Raw genomic sequence first — 10,298 nt, 5'->3', positions numbered from 1 at the left:
AAATAACATTGAAATAAAATGCAGAGAAAGATGCAATTGATTAGAGACAACTTCAAATGACTTGGAATGCAAGAAAACCCTTTTGGATGGCTTGAAATGCAAGAAAACCACAGACAAAATCACAATTGAAAATATTTTCAAAACAAAGACAGTAACATATGCAGATAAAGCATGGTGAAATATCAGGGTAAAACAATATCAAGTTGGCAATCTCTCAAGAGTAATAGCCATATATCAAAGATGGAAAAATATTTTGAACAAGTATTTTTAGGTCCAAAATTAGGGTATGACAGGATTGGATGATGTCAAGTTCTTTCAATAGAATGTGTTAAGCATGACTATAATGTGTCATGATTTTGGAATGAGATTTTTTTTTGACGTTTTGTTATATGGAAAATCTCCGCTAGTGCGAAAAGTTAAGAATGAAGTAAAGTGTTAAGAAGTTACATAATTTCATTTGATGAATTTTCTTACAAAATTGTTTGAAAACCAATAGCATGGTTTTGTCGACAAGAATGGAAAGTAAGCTTTAAGCCGTCAAGTATATTTAGTATATAAACAATGTGAATGTGGGAATCATTCAAGGAACACCTTGCGAGAATAAGTGTATAGTACATGTTTAAGGAAAGATGTAATACCTGGAGATAGCCAGCTAGTGGTATAAGTCAGTGCTCGAAACAGCAAGAAGTGTGAAGTTAGCATCTCTGTGCACAATGTGTAAACTTCGAACTATGACTTGGAAAATTGGATAAACATGTAGTAATGAGAAATTTTACAGTATGATTGGACCAGTACCGCTAATTCAAATAAGTTTATAAATCAGAGTAGCGCAGCGGGAAAATTAACCAGTAAAGAAGTGGCAGAATATGCAACAGTTTAAGACTTTGAAGTAAGCTATGCATGGGAAATTTAAGAGACGAACTAAGAGTTTTAAATTACAAAATTCGGAGATATTAAAAGTTGTGAAGTTCGAAAATTTCAACTCCATATTTTTGGAGGTAAAGAAAAAAATGACGTTACACAAGTTAGAAAAATCATCTGTGACATACGGTATGGAACTGTACAAATTCAAGTAACGAATATGAAATTACAGGAAGATTGGGATAGTATGTTCCCTATAATGTCAGAGAGAATAATATGGTTCAAGGATGAAATGTATATTTTGGAAGAGTAAGTTCATGAGAAAATTTGATTACGTATCTTATTTATTTTGACTGGATCAAAGTGAAATTTGATTAATTTAAGAATGTTGAAAACTTAGTGCAGATGAAGTATAGTCGAATGACTACAATTATATGTCATGTATTTAGTTATCAGTTCTACTACCTCGTGTATTGTGTACTCGTCAGTTAGTGCACTATCACTCAGATAAGAATTACATTTAATGTACTCGCCAGTTAGTACATTTTGTATTTAGATATGATTTATGGATTGTACTCGTCAGTTAGTACTTCCATCAGATGTTGAGATAGTACCATGTTTGGATTCGTTCCATAAGAGACATAACAGATATCACAAGTAACACCTACTAATTATGTGTTGAATAATGGATAAAGTTGAATCAGTTCTTACATTCATTGAGGTAAATTTAATGTCAGATGATGTTCCAAATAGGAACGATTTTATACAGAGTATAGTATGATTATAATTATAAGACCTCGTTATGTAGGGCATAGTCCAGAAATAAAAGGTTATTAAAATCAGTCGTAGTATGGGGGAGCCACTCAAAGGTTGGATTCGTTAAAGACAAGATAAAAGTCGACAATGTCGATAGAAGTGTTACTCTAGTAAACGTATGAGATTTTCAAGAATTCAGTAAAGGTAAACAAGTAGGAGTAACCTAAGACAATTTATAAAGAGTATGTGGAACAAGGAATTTACTCGAAAGATATCAGATGCATCGGTTAGCTTTACAATCCACTATTTTCGGAATGTGCATAAAGTATTCCACAACTCACAATTAAGAAAGTTATTATTGAATCTTTTCGACATATAAGATTGGAAAACTTGTCCTGAAATCAATTCTAACCTATTAATTCAAGTCAGATGTATCTATGGCTAAGTAGTCAGAAGACTTTATGTATCAAGGGAAACCAATAATTGAGTCGGATAGAAAGACTCAGTTAGTAACAGATGTATGTTAGAGTCTAAAGTCGAAAGTATAGAGGAATTATTTGTGCTTAATAGCAGGTAAACTTTAAATTTCGAGGACGAAATTTTCTTAAGGGGGGTAGAGTGTAATATCCCGCTTAACAACACTGTCATTTGTCATTTATCTGTGTCAGCTATTTTTCAAATTATCTATGAGATTTTATTGAACCAAGGGCAAAATGGGCATTTACCATCCAAGAGATATTTTTAAAGAGGAAAATCCACACACTTCCATTCACTATTTCTCAAAAACATTTTCATCATTACCTTCCCTTCTCTCCCAAGAACATCATCGGCCTCTTCTTCCCTCAACCCTCTTCATTACAAACTTTCATTTCTTCATGGAATCATCAAAATTAAGCAACCAATAGGTTCCTTGTGGTGCTAATACAAGTGTTTAGCAAACAAAAATTCATCCTTCCCTCTCCTTAAAGCAAACCGCCCCTCTCATCTTTTTTTCCAATTTTTCATTTTTTCACTCTAATCCATTGGAAATCACTTGTAAGCTTGATTATAGGAGATACCCATGAAGGAATGAACATAAGGTAAGCATCAAGTCCACTCCCTTCTCCATTCCTTGCGGTGTTCTAACCACCCATCACTACCTTTTATGTTGTTGAAATTGTTTAATTTTATGCTATAGGGATGCTAATTATGTTGAGGGTGATCATGGCTAGTGACTTGGTTGATACATAAGGGGCTAAGGAAGCACACTTAAGGTGAGTTGTTAGTAAGTTTGAAATTTTGGAGAATGGATTGGAATCGTAGTTTGGAAAATTAAGAAAATGATTATGGAAAAGTGATTTAGTAACTTTGATGAATTGTAATGAATTTAGAATGGTAAATGTTGATATAAGTGATTACACTTGAATTCATGATTTTGAGACGAAATTCGTATGGTTTTCCCTGACTTGTACATACTGTTGTGTAACCCATAATCGAGTAATAATTGGACTTTTGGATTCCTCATTCAATTCCCTACAGTTTGGACACAAATTTCATATGATTCGGAGTAGAAACGAATTCGGAAAATGCAATTGAAGTTGGTAAAATCCTGCTGGAATTTGGTTACGGGTTCTGGGAGAGAGCTCCACTAAAATGGTAATAACTTTCTCTTTGTAACTCCGAATCAGGTGGTTCTTGTTGCTATGGTTAGCTAACGAAATTTCCGTCGTTTTGGCACCAGTTTCACGAATTTTGGTCAAGTATTGAGGTCTGTAGACAACTTTGAAGTAAGGGACCAGATGCAGATTTTGTGCAGAATTTGGGTTCTTTTGCGATAGCTTGCCGAAGCGAGCATGAAGCCTCGCCTAGTCTAGAGGTTCCAAAGTAGATATTGAAGTGGACTTTGTGTAAACCCAAACTCAGCATAATGTTCGATTTAGAGGTGAGTTCCTTTAGTTAGTAAACCCACCTTTGGGTAGTGAATTATTCCATTAAAATGCTAATATGTGATTATGAATTATTAGAATATGTTAGCATAATCGTATCAATGCTAGATTTCCATTATTTTGTTCTAAAATTTCTTATGTTATTGTGCAATACTACTTTAGTCCTAAAGTTGGAGGATAGAATTTGAATGGAAGTTTGATATACATATAATTTGGAAAATTGAATTGTCACATGTTTAGTTACTAGTTTACTCTAAATTCTCTTTTATGTTATGAATATGTTTATGATAGTGTTGATGTTGGAGGAAATTGTTTAAACAAGGTCAATGATGAATTTACTTATGTAAATGATTGATAAAAATATTGGAATTTAACACTTGCCTTGGTTACTAGAAATGGTTACATTTTCTTAAATAATTTTACAAGAAAGTTTATCATGCATAAATATAGTCATTGTTCGGCTAGAATTTTAAACACTCATTTTCATTCAATTATGTAACCAGGAATATTTTAAGATACTCCAACATGAATAGTAACATAAATATGTTCAAATTGACATTAATGCATATTTTCTTACTATGTAACAGAATATTTAACAATCCTCCAACTTAGGTGTCATTACATAATTATTGCACATTGACATAAGAGATGTATTTAGAACGAGCATGTCATGTAAGCAATTCATTAGGTAGATTTCCAATCAAATGGAAGTAAAGAATCATAGTTATGGAAGTTCGACTTAATTAGTCGAATTTAGTTTATCAGGATATGGGAAAATTTTATAACCTTTTAGGAATGGCATATGACAACGATATGCCTAGAACCTGAATAGGTTAGTATCAGAATTAATTTCAGAATAAAGACGAATTTACTACGTCTTTATTATTAGACTCAGAATGTTATTATCATTATAAGGAAATCAGTTAAGATAAGTTATTCCTCTTTAGCTCCCCGTCAGTAGTGGAGTTGAGGATTAACTCAGTTATCAGAAATCAATTCAAGTTATAATATTAAAACATGTTTAAGTTGTGGCTTTCGCTATCCCGCCAGTTGGATACGAAAGGTTCCCGTCAATTGGAACGGGCACTATCCGTGAGGATGACCCCACAATAATCAGAGGAGTCTGGTATCCCCGTCAGTTGGGTTCCCGCCAGTTGGAAATATTTATATATATACCGGTTAGCAGAAGAATAAATTCCGGGGTTACTCCGCCTGGGTTTATTCGTAAAATCAACTCAGATAATATTGTTTGTTCAATGCTAACATTTCTAAAATAATATGATAGACATTATGAATATATTTATGATTATGATTTCAGCATTAGTATCTGAGCTGAATTAGTAATTCAGATAGCGATCCTAGTTATCCCCCAATTGCTCAGTTATGCATGATAAAACAGTATAAACCCGGAATGGGTTGAGTTTAGAGACAGATGGCGATCCTAGGTTCTCTGTGATTGCCTACAGTCTAGGATAGGTGGAACTCACTGAGACATCCCGTCTCACCCCAATCCCTTTTATTTTATTTTTTTCAGATCAGCAGGTTGTACGTGGCAAGGAGACAATACAGGAGGCTGAATGATATATTTTCACATGCTCGTGTCGTACTAGTTTAGATTATTTATTACGGTTCCAGACATGTATTCAGATAGCAAATGTACGATCCTGCAGTGATGTATATATTTTTTCAGTTGAAAATTTTTATTATTGTAATTTTAATATATCCAGTACTAAATTTAACGCATGTTCTAAATATTCTAGATAAGTTTAGTATGAGCGTTACAAATCCGATACCAATTAAATAGTTAGAGGACCAAAAAGGTAATTTAGCCAAAAAGTAATGAAGCTTTTTTTGAAGGATATAGTACACGGAAAAGTTAGCTACATAATATTCAATTCTTATGATTATTTATTATTTGAACTTCTTTCTAGGTGTGGAAAGGACAAACACAACCCACTAATGTACTAAAGAGACTTATGATTATAATTTTATGAAGGGTTTTTAAAATTTTTGAAATACCTAAACTATTTAATTATTTTTATCAGAGCATAAATTTTGTACACTATAAATATATTAAATCTTATCCTATTTTTTAGATGCATTGAGCGAAAAATATGGCTAAAATTCTGAAGTTTGTTTATGTTTTGATTCTATTTATTTCAATATTTCTTGTCATAATAGTATGTGATTCTGCTTTTTTACCACGTTCTCGATTTTGTATAACAGATAAAGATTGTCTACAAGTGAGAAATTATATTGCTAGGTGTCGTAAAGGCGTCTGCAAACAGCGCCGACGTTTCCTGCTCTAGCAAAAGAATTGTATATTATACTTTATGTTGGAATATTCGAGGAGCTGTAATTTGGTTTTTGTGCATGCACCAAATAATTGTATTTACTGTTTTTCTTTTCCAAATTTTATGGACCTTGAAGTTATGATATTGTACTCTGGCAAGGAAAAAATTAAATAAGACGGAATTTTTTATATATAGTTTATCTTTATCTCGGATATTAGACGGTATCAACATGACCTGAATTTCAGATATATCACACATTTTTTCCAACTCCACCACCTAAAACAATAACTTTGATAGTTAAGTTAATAATTAATTTTTATCTTACTCTTTTTTTGTGTGTATATGTGTGTCTATATATATATATATATATATATATATATATATATATATATATATATATATATATATATATATATATATATATAAAAGTCAGGATCTGTTGACATCAGGTGTAAGTCTTTAAACTTACATCAAATCTGGAACACGGCTCATTCTTTTCCCTTCCTCATCGTAGTTTTTTCTCCAACAATGAAAGTTGTGATTTCATTTACTGTGGCTTCATGGCTTCAGATTCATTCTGTCACCAACAATCTCACCTCTACCATAACTTTATGCATCTGTGTGTGTGTGTGTGTGTGTGTGTATATATATATATATATATATATATATATATATATATATATATATTGTTTTGGTGTAGTCTAGTTTACATAACTTTAATCCTCAAGTTATCATTACAAAAGTTATACAACATAAACGTTCTTAAACTCACTTTTAAAAATAAATCCACAAACCCGTATTCAGTGTCCTTTTCTCATCAAATCGACAACATCAATTTTTTTTTTAGAAAAATCATTAAATCCACAAATCATTTTCTTAAAATTAATCAACGGACAACCTTTTTCTACCCAAGAACTATGTGTGTAGCTATGAGTTCTCCATCGCATCGGGAGATATTTAGGAGAAAGAGACGACCCATGTCAAGCACAATAATAACAAAACTTTATTCATTTACAATTTTTAATTCACATTGAATAATAAGGAAAAATAAATATTTTAAAGGTAACATATCTTGCACAATTAATCATAGGTAACCATTTTTTAACGGAAGTTTTAAGGTGATAATACCTTTCATTCATATGATCGACTCCTGATCCCAAAATCTGATTTCAATGAGTATATTTTTGTTTTCAAGTTTTTTTTTTTTTAGCATTTTTCCTATTTTAATAAACTTTAGTGGCAAGTTCATTGTTTTTGAGCAATCAGGTAAAGTAAATAATAGATCAACGTACTGGAGCATGCAGGTAAAGTAGAACCAATGTCTTGAGATTCTTTTCTATATAATACATATTGACATCATCAGATATGACCTAACAAGGAATGTAACACATTTAGATCTGGTTCTGTTGAAAAAAATTGAGATATTTGAGCATAAGAATGGGTGAAATTTCTTTGAAAGTCACCAACTAGGATAGTTCAATTTTGTTTTTTGTTCTTCTGATAATAATGCTATGACCAAAAAGTAAATAATACCTTAAAAATTAAGTTAAATATTTTATAGAACAAATATAATCCTTTTTATTCAGTTAATAAATATATAAAAAAAACTAAAAAAAATAAAAAAAAAACATGCATACATAGAATTAACCGGCCGATTGAAACTTTGATTAAATATTTTTTGAGTGAATATGTTATTTCATTCTTAAATTTATGATCATAGATCAATTTTATCCTTAAATTTTTTATAATGGATAAATCATTCTTTAATTTGCTTCACGTAAATCAATTGAATCAATCCCTCAAATTCAAAAGTTAGACATAGCAATATGCAACGTTAAGCGCTGAAGTTCATACCAAAAATGAGTCCAACATTAATAGCGAGGTATAATTTAATGCAACAGTGGCAACAATGTTGGTTCGGTATTGCCAATTTCTGGTCATAATTTGATTCCAAAAGGTTATGTTTCAATCAAAACCCTGATATTTTGTTTCTTGACGAATCTTGGATGAATCATTTTGATTTCTCTGGAAGAATTATCAATAACTTGCATGACAAGTTCTTTTTATTTTGACAAATAAAGGTGATATGCTGCCTAATGTATGAGGTTTTTGTGCTAACCATATTTATGCTATAATCGTTACGTTAGCAATTCTATTCAACACATTTCATTTACGTGAAACCTTAATGATATCACTTTGGGTGCTACTATGGTTTATGCAACCACCGACTACATTACTAGAGAAAAGATTGTGGACTTTAATCAACAATGAATAACAACTATATTATTCCTTTGTGTTTCATGGGAGATATCAACACCAGTTTAGGAGTTTGTGAATATAGAGGACATCATAGCCCTTCTAGATTTACTATGGAAGACTTTCAGAGTTGAACTAATCACAACTCTCTCATTCATTTATCTATCGTGGGTGCATAATTTACTTGGAGTAATGGCAAGGGTGGTTTAGCACACACCGAAAAGAGATTTGATATGGTGATTTGCAACGGTAATTAGCTTAACTCGAGATAATCAAAGAGAGAAACTAAGAGAGAATCCACTATATCTATGATACATATTAGACAACTTTAGATGAGTTGAGGAGTTCAAGGATCAGACATCAAGAAAGAATCCGCTATCTAAGTTTCAAATGAGAAAATAACAACAATTTTAAAGCTTAATGTGAAACTCATCTAATTTTCAAATGAGAAACTCACATGGCAGAACAGTGTTGGCTGTTGACAAACCCTCTAGTCCAAGATTTTTCGGTGTTCCGAACACAATGACAACGTTAGTTTTGAGAAAAAAATCTTATGGAGGAATCTTCAGAGATCAAGAAGGTACCTGCCTGTCTTGATTGTTTTGCGGAATACTTGGGTTTTCTTACTTCTTACCAAGCAGAACTATGTGATGCTATGAGAGCCATAAAAGTTGCTTAAGGGAATCATTGGATTAACTTGTGGTTAGAGATAGATTCTATGTAAGTTGTGCAAGCTTTTAAAAATTCCAACCTTGTTCCTTGGCAAATTAGAAACAGATGGAACAATGTTAAGCTGGTCCTTTCTAGTATGAATTGTATAGTTACTCATATTTTTAGAGAAGGAAACCAAGTGGTTGATTCCCTTGCAAACTCTGGTCTATCTTTATCTTACTATGTGTTTTGGAGCAATGTGTTTTGGACCAATATACCTTTTTGCTAGAGAATCTTCTGTCAGAAACAAAATTGGTTTACCTAATTATAGCTTTTCTTCTTCGTGAGGGAGTCTTAGTTTGGTCCCATCCCTTCTTTTTGTACTTATTATCCGGCCCTTTATATATTTTTGAGGGTTGTTAGCTCCTATGCTAAAACCTTTTTGCTTAAAAAAATATATATCTATGGTATTGCTTATTTTTATAATTAAATGTTATGTGTATAAATGAAACTTCCAAATATATAATCAAATAAGTTTCGCAAAATTGCTATTTTACTTGTATTGCAGATTCTTGCCAAAGTGGAGGTTCATTGATGGTCTAGATGAACATCCTATCCATCTACACCATCAAAGAGCCACCTTAATGACAACAACCCACCTTACGAGTATAATATTATTCTTACACCACTAATTTTGTTATATCTTTGAGCTTTAAAATATTTATTTTTCCTTATTATTTGCAAAGAAAAAAAAAACTAAGTTTTCAAATGAATATAGTTTGTTTTTATTATTGTTTTGAATTAAAGGGACTTTAAATAAAGAGAAAAATATGCATATTTTCTTATTGTTCTTTACAAGAGTGTCCCCTTCTCTACATATTTTTTTTTGATAGAAAATGTTTGTGTTGTTTTTAAAGAAATGAGTTTTTTTGTCATGATGAATTTTAATTAAAAATATATACTACATATTCGACATATTCGATGAAAGAAAGATACATTGAGTGCAAAAATTTGACTGCGGTGCATTAGTTTACTGGGATTTGAGTAATAAATGAATTTAATTGGATTTTGCGAAATCTTTAGTATTTTTAAGTTTGCATTTTTTTAAATTATATTTATATTGTTGAACTAAAAAGGGATTGAAGATAGTCACTAATTTTGATAATTGTATAATGTTCGAATCAAAATTGGATTTTATTTTATCATCATTAATATTTTTTATTCATATTTTATTTAAGAAAACACCAATTTTGGGACTGTCGGCGATTGTTAGGGACTCTGAGGGTGTTGTTGTTGCTGCAGCATGTTGGAAAACACCAATTCTGCCAAATTCAGATATGGCTGAAGCTATGGATATGAAAAAAGGTGTGGAATTCCTAAATGATATGTTATTTTTGAACGTGATTGTTGAATCTGATTCGCAAAATGTGATTGGAAATGGTGTCGTGGTGTGTTTCAGCTATAATTTATTAGTTCCTACTCTTTCAAAAAAAAAAAAAAAATTATTAGTTCCTATTTATACTCAAAAATTAAGTGAACTTTATCCTCTTTATCC

General features: G+C 31.4%; 1 long non-coding RNA gene across 1 annotated transcript; it reads left to right on the top strand.

Moving 5' to 3' along the window:
• Window positions 1-298: 298 nt before the first annotated feature.
• On the top strand, window positions 299-6,026 carry LOC146903935 (uncharacterized). Its single transcript, XR_015018660.1, has 6 exons — window positions 299-2,696; window positions 2,795-2,870; window positions 3,136-3,252; window positions 3,338-3,538; window positions 5,077-5,198; window positions 5,769-6,026. It is a non-coding gene; the product is annotated as an uncharacterized LOC146903935 (long non-coding RNA).
• Window positions 6,027-10,298: the final 4,272 nt, after the last annotated feature.

This window comes from Medicago sativa, chromosome 7 (genome assembly GCF_051527215.1).
Source record: "Medicago sativa cultivar Bolivia chromosome 7, Bolivia_mono, whole genome shotgun sequence".
Lineage (NCBI taxonomy): Eukaryota > Viridiplantae > Streptophyta > Magnoliopsida > Fabales > Fabaceae > Medicago > Medicago sativa.
This window is presented reverse-complemented; position numbering and strand designations above follow the sequence as displayed.